Here is a 12823-nt window from a genome sequence, read left to right as displayed (position 1 = left end):
CCTCTTGGTGCAGGGGGGGGGGGGATCTAGCTTTCTTAAGTAGCTGATGATGACCTGCACTAGGATCTATAGGATTTACAAATAACAATCACTTTAAATTTTCAACAAAGATTTTTATGGCTGCTATTAAAATGCTTGCTCGCAATCTCCACCAATATATTGTGTGATATGAGGGAAGGGAAGGGGGGCTGTCTTGATATTTTTTTGGTGGGGGGTAGGCTATTAATATAATGGTGGAATTTAGGTGGGGGCTAATTATTTTATGAGTGCTATTTTATTTGTGGTGATGGTGGGGCAATTTAATTTATTGGTGTGGCCTGTTAAATTAAAATGAGGTGACAGGACTTTTACTTTAATGCTGGGTGAGGAGTTGGTACTACTAATTGAATGTGGGACTGAGTTTGGGGAGGAGGGCTATTTATTAAATGTGAATATTATTATTATTTAATGTCAGGAATGGTTGTGGGAAATGGTTATATTAAACGTAAATGTTATTATTTTATTGCTGGGGCTGTTTGGAGGGAGGGAAATAGGTTTATTTACTAAATAGGAATACTATTACTTGTATGTCAGGGTTGGTTGGAGGGAAATAGTTCTATTTATGAAATGTGAGTACTATTATTTTAATGTTGGAACTGGAGGGAAGCATAATTATAAAATGTGGGTGCTAGTGAGTTAACATCAGGGCTGGAGTTTTCTAAATTTAATTTACCCATTTTTTTTTCCAAATAGGGCCTCCAACATTTCAGGGGGCAGACAAGCAGCAACTGATCTAAAGAAACCAGCAGCCACAGGTGTTGAAAGTGACAAGAAAAAGAAAGAGCAGTGTAGCGCCCACGGGGAACAGGACAGACGCAACACAAAAGAACTTACCTTGTAAACGATGGTCACCTCCAGTCCGCTTCCGATATCCCAGCTGCGCTTCGATCCCAGCAGATCAGCAGCCGCAACCCTTGTCATCTCCAACCACGTCCCTCTAAGAAAGAGACAGAGATTACGGCCGTGCCTACCAGGTAAGGGCTGTCCGAGAATACGGCAATGAACAAGGACACTCTCAGTCCAAGCCCACTTGCCGTCTCCTCACTTTGCTCTCGCCAAGGCACGGGGGACTACAGGCACTTGAGACCAGGACTAGTCCCGCCTCAAGTACCTCGCACACCTCCCGGTGAGGGCCTAACCGAAAGGGGAATCGAGCGTGATACTCACCGGGACACTCCCACTTCCGATGCGGTTCTCCTGCACCTCCCCGACACCTGCGGATGACAAGGAACACACAGCCTTTCTCTGTACTCTCAGTGAGACTAAGATGGGCACCCACAAACGCTAAACTGACTACAACAGCGACCTGACACTAACATTGCTCTAATGGTCGGCAACGCAACTAAGTCAAACAACTATGACTAACTAGGTTTGGTGCACTAACGGAACTACTCACTAAGCACTACGGGGAACACCAGCCGGTTTTCACGGACTATACCGGAGGGCGGTTCCTAACCGCCTCACCCAGGTCTAACCAAGGAGACTGTCTCCTTACGATGGGGTCACCCACGGACCCTAAGGACCGGCTGCACCAGGCCCAACTGAGGCTCGCTGGAACAGCACACTAACCCGCGGGCCGACTGCCGCACGGAACAGCCGATCGAAACTGAACCGCCCGACTGCCTGTACTCGGGTATCGAACACGTATCCTTACACCCGGAACCACAGGATAACCTGCACGGAACTCGGGCTTGGGGACCCTCAACCAGAACCACGGGCCGCCCCTGGAACTGCCTCAAGGTGTGCTGCACTGCCACCGACTCACTCAGTCACCCCCTCTGGGAACCAGCGTGACCCCAGGGGCCTAAGGGATGGGAAAACTACGTATGTTCCTCCCTGACTATGTGTAAGCTGGTAACTAGACTTGTCCCCCACAGCACAGGTTAGCACAGAAAAACACAGGAAACAAGAGCCTACCTTTAATGGGGGCCTGACGTCTTGCCCCTGGACACAATTATGTAGCACACCCAAAGATACAGTAATGCAGACAATACTCGCCGCACAGACATAATAAATACAGTATACAGTACTTTGCACGCTACTCACCAGAGCACACAGCTGCCAGCCAGTTGCTACAGCACCCACAGGAGCCTCCGCTCTACTGTACCTCCTAACTCTGTGTGCTCACCTCACACAGGACCGCGCCTACACTCACAAGGCTCTCACGCCTCTGTCACACCACCAGGACCTTCCGCCCTTCACACCGTGGGCCTCTGCCCAGCTACACACAAGAGACTTGTGCTCTGTTTATGGGCCTTGGCACCCTCTCTAACTCAGGGCTCTGAGCCCACTACCTAGGGCCTTGAGCCCTGCTACCTAGGGCACTAGCCCCTGCCTACTTAGGCCTTGTGGCCTCCCTATCTAACTAAGGGCCTTGTGCCCTTCCTCAACCTATGGGCTATCAGCACCCCTACTTAGGCCTTGTGGCCTTCCTATGGCCTCTAGGCCACTACCTACCTAAGGGCCTTGTGCCCTTATACACCTGGGGTCTCTAGCCCCCCCTATCTAACTAAAAGGGCCTTGTGCCCTTTAAGACTTATGGCCTACTGGCCCACTACTTCATCGGGGCCTAGTGCCCAATTCCCTGGGCCTTGTGCCCCTATTACATGCTGCACGGGCCTTGTGCCCGACCGTGGCCACGGGCCTAGTGCCCGACTTAACGCTGAGGCTACTTACCTGCTTCGCGCAGAAATCTCAGCTTGCCACGCCGTCTTCTGCCTTCTTTTCCGGGACTTCCAGACCCTCCAGCCGGCGGCGCCTCTTCTCCTGTTCGGCGCTGACTCCTCTGCTGCTCTGGAAGAGGGGGCGCTCTCAGCCCTGACAAGGGCTCCCCGCTGGCGATCACTGCTCCGGCGGCTTGATTGAAGTCTTCGGGCGGCCGGGTAGCTCACGGCCCTTACCAGGGTCCCCTGTCGCCACTGCCACTGCTCCTGGTGCTGGACGTCTTGAAGAGACGTCCTCCTTCTTCTCTGCCGACGGACTTCTGACAAAATGGCGCCGCCCGGCGACTTATATAGTCGCTGGCGCGCCGTCATCATCGCGTATCCGGCTGCTGATTGGCCAGCGGGGAGAGATGAGCCCTGATTGGCTCATCCTTCCTCCGCGGACAGGACCTGCAGGAAAGAAGACATACTTACCGCCACTGGAGTGCTGGACGGGTAAGTCACTTCTTTCTTTGTTTTTCACCCTGGGCAGAGGAACCGGAGACATCTCCTGTCCCTCCAGAGACACGGCGGCAGCGGGCATCTTCGCCCGCTTCTCGGGCACCAGCTCCGGGGGCATCTCTACAGCAGGACAGTCTGCCAACTGTCCTGAGTCTGGTGGGGCAGTGCTGAATTTGAGTGACTGTCTAGCTTAGTCAGGATTTGGACCGACTACAATGACATTTGGTAGGTACGTCTCGCTTCACACTGTACTGCTCGTGAAGGCAGAACTGCGTGCAACTAACAGTAGTGCACACAGTTTTGCCTGTGTATTTGTCTAAAATGTATCTAAAATGATAAGCCCCTTCCTTGTCTTATGTGCCTCAGACCCCTAGAGCCTAATTTCAGCTATGGTGATACTTTAGTAATTCTTGCATTGATTCCATTGCCTGCCTTCTACCTTGCACTGGTCCCATTCTCAGATCACTTTGTTGAACATATGGCCAGCCCCCATAGCACTGACAATATTATTAATCCTTCCTACTCTGCACTTACTATATCACCACCAAACCCTTGGAATAGTTCTCCCATTCACTTATGCCATTGTCTGCCAAACCTCCATGTTATTAATTCAAACCACCACTAATCACTGGGCACATTTAGGGCTCATACACAATTGTTACAAAAGAAGTGTTTTCTTGCAGATGCTTGCAAAATTTCACCTTTGTGGTGATTGCACTGGATAGCCATTTATTATAAGGATTTTTTTAATGCCTTTTTTGAAACACACAGTACACATTTTTATATATTTTATATAGAGAGATTTGACTGGTAGTTTGCATCTGAGAATGTCAGGGATGCAACAGTGGGTGCTGCTCTAGCAGACTGATCAGATACAATTGTGCCAACATGTTTCGTAATAGGGTAAACTTATTAAACAAAGTCAGATATGTTTCTATGAAGGGAATTTTGGAAGAATATGTTAGTAGACAACTAAATAAGTTTGAGCACAAAAGTATAAACCAGTCGCAAATCATCCAAAAGGATTCAAGTTTTGCCGGCATTGCTTTAGAGATGACCCACTGTGTCTTAAGTTATCAAATCTAGGTTCCAGTAGTTCTAAATTCCATCTACTTTTGTGTTGTCCGGTTCACTTGGTCCCACTCACATGAGGCCACTGCAATAATATTTCCGGGGCCACTTTAAAAATCGCCAAATTGCCCCTGTCCCTGGGGTTTTAAAATACATAGGACAGAAACCTGGGCCATATATACCTCCCAACACTAATTTCCCCAGTGCTTCTTCCATTACTTATCTTTAGATGTGTATATGTATATATATATATATATATATGTATATATATATATAAAATATATAATTATCTTTTTTACTGGGGTATACTAGTTATGTTTTTATGGGTCTCTTGGTTCTTGTGCAGTATATATGATTCTCTCTCCCCATCTCTCCTTCCCTCCCTCCCTCCCCATAGACACTATGCAAACGTAACTATTATACCCCAATAAAAAACTATTTTTATATATATATATATATATATATATATACACACACTCACACATGTTACACAAAATACTGTACATTATAATACAACATAATTACATGTTAATGTAACACCCAACAGTTCTAGATAAAATTAGAATAATACAATATTTTGTTTTAATACAAAATTGTCTGCATTATTAAAAAAATATATACAAGAGTCCGATTGTCTGGGCTGCTGGCAGTCTCCCCCCCAGACACACATTGGGTCCGCAAAAAAAAACCAAAAACAGCCCCACCAGGTGTACCCAGCCCCTTGCTTAAAGCACTAGGGCTCTTCCCACATGCCTGAGCAATGGGTGTGGTGTAATAAAAAAGATTTAATAGTAAAAAAACATTTTTTCCTGGTGCACTACAGGCCCCAGCATGCAGAGGCTAGAATTAAGTGTCTGGGCATGCTGGTGCATATAGCTCTGGGGAACCACAAGTGCCAGCATGCCCTGCAACCCATGGCCGCTGGGACCTGTAGTGCACAGAGGAAAAATGTAAATAAAACACATGCACAATTGTAAAAATTGTTTCAATTGAAATTAAAGCACCCTAAAACATCCCTCCAAATGATCCTTACTTGACAAAACAGAAAACCCTGGTTCACAATGCTCTAGTTGTTAGGTACACTGGTTCTACTTAAAAGATGGGGATTTCCTATGGCCAATTGACTTTAAGCAGTGGGAAATCCCTATGTTTGTGATGTACAATGAGTTGTTTTCCTAATACTTTTGCTAATTTTAGCAGTTTCCCTCATTTTTACTTACAGGTAGACTTACTTTACATACAGATCATCACCAGCCAGGGGCGGATTGGCCATAGGCCTTACCAGGAATTTTGCCGGTAGGCCGGAGGTCTAATGAGGCCGTCCGTTGGCCTGCTGAAGTAATCTTTTTTGCATTACATTTTTTTGTGCGTTTTTTTTTTCTTTTTTTTTTTTAAATCCAGTATTTTTATTGAAATTTTTTAAGATATAAACATACTAAACAACAAAAAGAAAAGAAAAACAATCGCATACATATCAGAATTAAATGACGGAATTTACAAGATTACATTAAAGCATAATAGTAATAAATGTGCTATATTCATTCAGGATCATACATCGTAAATGCTTATACATAAGTATGTTACACATGCAGGGTTTATTACATGGACTCAGATACTTATTATAAGAACTGCGGTAGCCATACATTTAAGTAGATAGAGCATCTGTACTAGATGACATAGGATAGAATGGAGACTCTAACCATCTGTACCAGATATTCTCAAATTCCTTCAGAGCCTGTCTGCTAGTATAAACAAATCTCTCGTGCCTTATGGTGGTATTGACCAGTGCTTTCCAATTTTTAACCGTGGGACTCGTCGGGGCCAACCACAGCCTCGCTATACACACCTTAGCCAACATCAATAACTGTGAAATGTACATTTTTGTCAGTTTATTAACTTTCCCCTTCAATCGGAGCCCAAAGAGACAAGTGGCCGGTGAACTAAGAGACACTTCAATTCCAGTAACCTGAATACATCTCCTGATCCTTCGCCAGAAGATTTGTATACATGAACACTCCCATAGAAGGTGCCAAAAGTTAGCATTGATCGAATTGCATTTCGGACAGTTAGGGGTAGCATCCGGGCGAAATTTTGCCAATCTAATAGGGATAAAGTAGGCCCTGTGTAAGATAAACACCTGTTATTGTTGAAATTTTACTGATGAAGTATAACCTTTAGTACTGTCTGTAACCATTTCCCACTCCTTGTCTGATAAAGGGCCAATATCTATTTCCCACTGATTCCTCAAACCATCCAAATCATCTGCAGTGGATTCATACAGAAGACATGAATACATTCGAGAGATCAGACCTCTATAACCCAAGGCCTGTAATTGTTTCCTCAGTGGATCCACCCCAAACACCAAAGTCTCCCCTTTAAATTGTGTGTCTAGGGCGTGTCGTAACTGAAGGTAAGAATAAAACATTGTTCTGGGTAGAGAGAATTCCCCAACCAACTGTTCGAAGGATTTAAATACATTTGTAAATTTTAAATACATTTTTTTTTTCTTTTTAAATCTCCAGCACCGCTTCATAAGGGTCAGCTGTGCCCAACTGTTACTTTCACTAAATGCAATTAGCAGTAGTATATAACAGAAATGCCTTCTCCAATAACTACATAACTCGGCCACAACAGTTCTGAGAGAAAAATCATGTGATGTACAACAAGTTCCTCATTAATCTGCGGTGTGCCGAACTGCCAGCACTTATTCGGATAACTGCATGTCAGCAGCGCCCTCTAGCACAGACGGAGAGGGGTGATCGGTGAGCTGGAGGAAGACCTGCTAGTGGCCGCGGATCTTCTCCTTCCTACCTCCCCCCCTCTATGCATGGCCTCATCCTATCCCAGATGTCACATGGGACATGCACCATGTGACAGGTGCCGTCCCATGTGTGCACTGCAGGAAGCGCGGCTTCAATAAGGTAAGTGTGATGGCGGGGGGGGGGGGGTTTAATTCAGTGTAAAGTGTGTGTGTGAGGAGAGGTGGCTTACATCAATGTAATGTATGTATGTATGTATGTATGTATGTATGTATGTGTGTGTGTGTGAGGGCAGGGGGCTTATATCAATGTAATGTATGTATGTATGTATGTATGTATGTATGTGTGTGTGTGTGTGTGAGGACAGGGGGCTTATATCAATGTAATGTATGTGTGTTTGTGTGTGAGGGCAGGGGGCTTATATCAATTTAATGGGTGTGAGGGCAGGGGGGCTTATGGTAATATAATGTGGGTGTGAGGTAGGGTGGCTAATTGGGTGCTATTTTATTTGTAGGGTTGATGGTGGGGCAATTTAATTTAATAGAGGGGCCTATTAATTTAAGATGGGGTGGTTTGGGGGCTATTAATTAAATGTGGTTCTGAGTTTGGGGAGAATTAAGTCGATTAAATGTGAATATGAATTATTAAACTTAAATGCTATTTATTGCTGGGATTGTCTGGAGGTAGGGAAATAGGTTTATTTATTAAACGGGAATACTATAAATTTAATGTCAGGGCTGGTTGGAGGGCAATAGATCTATTTATCAAATTTGAATACTATTATTTTTATATTGGGGCTGGAGGGAGGCCTATTTACTCAATGTGGGTACTTGATTTAATGCCCAACATTCCAGGATACAGACAAGTGGCAATTAAGCAAAAGACACCAGCAACCACAGATAGAGAAAGCAACAAGAATGGGTAGGAGAAAGCAGGACAGTCTGTCAACTGTATTTTTCTATATTGGTAGTTCATCTGCAACGTTATTCCGAATATGTATATTGTGATGACATTTTCTGTTAGAGGTTTGCTACTGCTCATTTTGTCCTATTTTCTATGTATTAGTCAAAGTGTACTCTTCAGCGGTGCACAGAGGAGGCAGCCATTATGTGGGTGACCAATAATCATACCTCCCAACTGTCCCGATTTAGATATGTTTGTCCTGAGGGTGGGAATATTGAGGGAAGGGTGGTATTTAATGGGCAGCCTAGAGCTTTACAGCACTAGGCAGACCTCTGGGGGTATAGCCAGCTTTGTACTAATCCCGCCTCCTTTTGTGTTGGCTCTGCCTACAGTTGATTTGATCCCGCCCACATGAGGCCACTTCCAGAATTTTTTCCAGGGCCACTGAGTTCACAATCCACCCCTGTCACCAGCTTTGTTCCAGGCAGTTGACCCAAGTAGTGATTCCCACATACTGAGCAGCTGATGCGGTGTCAGCTACATTTACACTTACCAGGGTTCTGTGAGGTGGCTTTAGTTCTGTGACATAACCTGAGGTAATCTGTAGGTCATGTGACAAACCTAGCCTAGCAATGAGCTTAATACATTAACTTGATAGATTAACTGAAAAATACAGGCAAATTTAGACATTGTAGGAGTTAAATATTATATTTATTATATAATATATAAGAATATATAAAGTATGGATAAATGTTAATATAAAAACTTCAAACATTTATTAAATGACCATATTATCTAGAAGGAAATGTCTGCAGAATTATTAGAGCACAAATATGTAAGCAATTCTTGTTACTAATAGTGTTATAAACACAGACATTAGTCCCTTAGAAATGAGAAGTAAGATACCAAAATCAAAATCTAGATAATGGGTCAGTCCAAAACAGAGGTCAAAATAGGCTGGAAAACCAAATACAAAGTCAGGATCGAAAAGGTAAACAACATTCAGGGCTTTCAAGCCAAGGTTCAATGCTTTCAACTTTTGAGTGGGATAAAAGGGTTCAATTAAAACCCTGACTTCTACCCACAAACCATGTTACAATGCAAGGGGTGCAAATTAGTTTATTATATTGCACATAAGTTAAATACTGGCTGCTTTTTCATGTAGCACACAGATATGTAATAGCTTTATTTTTACATTGAAATTTAAAGTTGATCTAGGACATGCTCTATCCAAACTATAAATCTGTCCCCACATTTAAATTTACCTCCCCCTCCAATGCAACATGGTTTTGCCAAGGTGCAAAGTTACTGCTTTTTTGCTTTGTTCTCCTTCATGACTCAGGCATAATAATTTAAAGTTATTGGGTGGGACTGGAGAATGAGCAGATTAACATTTTTATCTAAATGTTGATGAACACTGAGTTGTTTTTCTAATACTTAGGATTAATTTTAGCAGTTTCTGTCATTTTTACTTACTGTAATACAGATCATCACCAGCTTTGGGCCAGGCAGTTGATCCAAGTAGTTCTTCCCACATACTGAGCAGCTGATGCTGTGACAGTTACATTTACACTTACCAGGGTTCTGTGAGGTGGCTTTAGTACTGTGACATCACCTGAGGTAATCTGTAGGTCATGTGACAAACCTAGCCTAGCAATGAGCTTAATACATTAAGTTGATAGGTATGAACTCAAAAATATAGGCAAATTTAGAGATTGTAGGAGTTAAATATTATATTTATTATATAATACATATAAGAATATATAAAGTAGGGATAAATGTTAATATAAGAGCTTATAAAAGCTTTAAACACTTATTAAATGACCATATTATCTAGAAGGAAATGTGTGCAGAATTATTAGAGCACAAATTTGTAAGCAATTCTTGTTACTAATAGTGTTATAAACACACACATTAGTCAAAGTCAGATCAGAGGTCCCTTAGAAATGAGAAGTAAGGTACCAAATTCAAAATCTAGACAATAGGTCAGTCCAAAACAGAGGTCAAAATAGGCAGGAAAACCAAATACAAAGTCAGGATACAAAAGGTAAACAACATTCAGGGCTCTCAAGCCAAGGTTCAATGCTTCCAACTTTTGAGTGGGGTAAAAGGGTTCAATTAAAACTCTGACTTCTACCCACCTGCCATCCTCCGCTCACTGAATTCAATGGATCCAACCACACTTCATTCTCCTTATTCCAGTAAGCCTGTTAGAAACAAGATCAAGGGGTAATGATACCCTTTCTTTCGAACTTCCCATTTCCCTGAATGGAAATTTAAGAAAGCAGCAGCATTTACAGCTGTAATGGGGAGGGAGAGGTGCATCAATATGCTTGGTGTTGAAAGCGGAGGAAAGTGGAGTATGGAGTGAATCTGCTACACCTGTGTGGACCCCAGCAGATCCAGGGAATGGTCCCTAAGAGGCAAGCAGAAACTTGGGTTTCATTTTAACTTTTTTTCCCTCTTTGTAATCTCCTCAAATTTAAAAACAATGTAGTAGTTCTTTTTTTCTTAATTTTGTTTTGTTTTCTACATTAAATTATTATTTACACCCATTAGAGTTAATGGGCCTGAGTCATTAGGGGTAGTAAGGCAAAAAAAGGAGTACGTTTTCTACTGGACAAACCATGTTACAATGCAAGTAGTGCAAAGTAGTTTCTTATTTTGCATATAAGTTAAATACTGGCTGCTTTTTCACGTAATACACAAATACGTGATAGTTTTATTTTTACATTGAAATTTAAAGTTGATCTAGGACATGCTCTATCCCAACTATAAATCTGTCCCCACATTTAAATTGACCTCCCCCTCCAATGCAACATGGTTTTGCCAAGGTGCAAAGTTACTCGTTTTTTGCTTTGTTCTCCTTCATGACTCAGGTATAATAATTTAAAGTTATTGGGTGGGACTGGATAATGAGCAGATTAACATTTTTATCTAAATGTTGATGAACACTGAGTTGTTTTCCTAATACTTAGGATTAATTTTAGCAGTTTCCGTCATTTTTACTTACTGTAATACAGATCATCACCAGCTTTGGGCCAGGCAGTTGATCCAAGTAGTTCTTCCCACATACTGAGCAGCTGATGCTGTGACAGTTACATTTACACTTACCAGGGTTCTGTGAGGTGGCTTTAGTACTGTGACATCACCTGAGGTAATCTGTAGGTCATGTGACAAACCTAGCCTAGCAATGAGCTTAAAACATTAAGTCAATAGATATTAACTGAAAAAACAGGCAAATTTTAACATTTCAAAATACCTTAGTACAGTTTTTGAATAATTATCAATTGTCTGTAGGATCTAAATATTATATTTTATACCTAATATATAAAAATATATAAAGTAGGGATACATGTTAACATAAATACTTTAAGCACTTACTAAATGACCATATTATCTAGAAGGAAATGTCTGCAGAATTATTAGAGCACAAATATGTAAGCAATTCATGTTATTAATGTCATAAAAACAATATTAGTCAAAGTCAGATCAGAGGTCCCTTAGAAATGAGAAGTCACGTACCAAGATTCAAAATGTAGATGATGGGTCAGTCCAAAACAGAGGTCAAAATAGCCAGGCTATACAAGTACAAAGTCAGGATCAAAAAGAGTAATCAAAATCTATGCCAAGTGGCTCTAATAAGTAAGCTGGCAATGACCTACCCACATGTAGAGCTTAACCATCTCACAATTTTTCCTCTTTTTCGTGCCTGAGCTGCCTGAATCTTCTCTCAAATCTGAACAAAGATTACTGAGTGCACCCACTACCATAAAATGTGTGCTATGTCTATTTTATGCTATTCTTCTCCTCCATGTTCCCTCCACCCCTCACCCCCAACATTTTGTTTTTATGGTGTTACTGTTTATTCAAAACTGTTTTTATATTTGTAACAAAGAAAAATGGCCCTTGTATATGTTGCTTTTCTCATTTTACAGTATATACTGATTGTATTTGCTACATATGTCATTTCAAAATAAAGAGTTAACAAAATAAATTCTAGCCAAGGTTCAGGGCAGACAACTTTTGAGTAAAAAGATTCTATTAAAACCCAGACTTTTTCCCAGCTATCCTATGTTCCATTAAGTATATATTTTCTATTTTTATTATAATTTTTGCACATAATATAGAATGTTGTATGTCTTGATATCCCCTGAACTAAATATTAAGAAGATAGCATTTTTTTCTTAATTTTTCATGGGTCCAATGCCGGAAATATATCATTTTGATGGCTTGCTGATTAAGACGAATGTTGGTTGTGATTTAGTTGCTTGCCAATTGTTTCCCTAGAACAGGGGTTGGCAACCTTTTTCTATCAGAGTGCCGGCTAAAATCTAGTGAAGCCCAGGTGTGCCAGTTGGGTGTGATTATATATATATATATATATATATAGAGAGAGAGAGAGAGATACATGCATACATACATACATACATACATACATACATACACGGCTGCCTAGAGAAATTCATGGCCCCAATACAGCAACTTCATGTGTCCCCCTTTATAGTCAAGCATGGTAAAAAAAAATGTTGCGCCGCCGCTCCACAACATTCTTTTACCATGCAAGTGGTCGTACAATTGGGGGTGTGGCAGTACATCATTGGGGGCATGTCTAGCAGGTGAAAAGCACCAGGCCACCCTCTTACAGAAAAATGCACTACTCACACATGCCCCCTTGCTCAGCAGCTTTGCTCACATATGTCCCCTCTGCCCACATGCTTTAATCACACGTGTCTCCCTCTGCCCACATGCTTTAATCACACTCGCCCCCCCCTCTGCCCAGCACCTTTAGTCACACATGCCCCTCTCCATCACCTTTAGTCACAAATGCCCCCTCTCCAGCACACCTTCTTCTTACCTTATTCTCCACTGCACAGCATGGGAAGA

The 12823-nt window shown here is 42.1% G+C and overlaps 1 long non-coding RNA gene across 1 annotated transcript in view; it reads right to left on the bottom strand.

Annotated features, from left to right (window-relative positions):
• The window catches only part of LOC142157780 (uncharacterized), a 33670-nt gene extending 24202 nt beyond the window's left edge, over nucleotides 1-9468 (bottom strand). The window contains exon 1 of the long non-coding RNA XR_012692627.1: nucleotides 9413-9468. This is a non-coding gene — a long non-coding RNA (uncharacterized LOC142157780). The remainder of the gene's footprint in view (nucleotides 1-9412) is intronic.
• Nucleotides 9469-12823: the final 3355 nt, after the last annotated feature.

Source organism: Mixophyes fleayi, chromosome 5 (genome assembly GCF_038048845.1).
Source record: "Mixophyes fleayi isolate aMixFle1 chromosome 5, aMixFle1.hap1, whole genome shotgun sequence".
NCBI classification, from domain to species: Eukaryota; Metazoa; Chordata; class Amphibia; order Anura; family Limnodynastidae; genus Mixophyes; species Mixophyes fleayi.
Note: the sequence above shows the minus strand (reverse complement) of the source record. Positions and strands in the feature narration are given on the sequence as shown.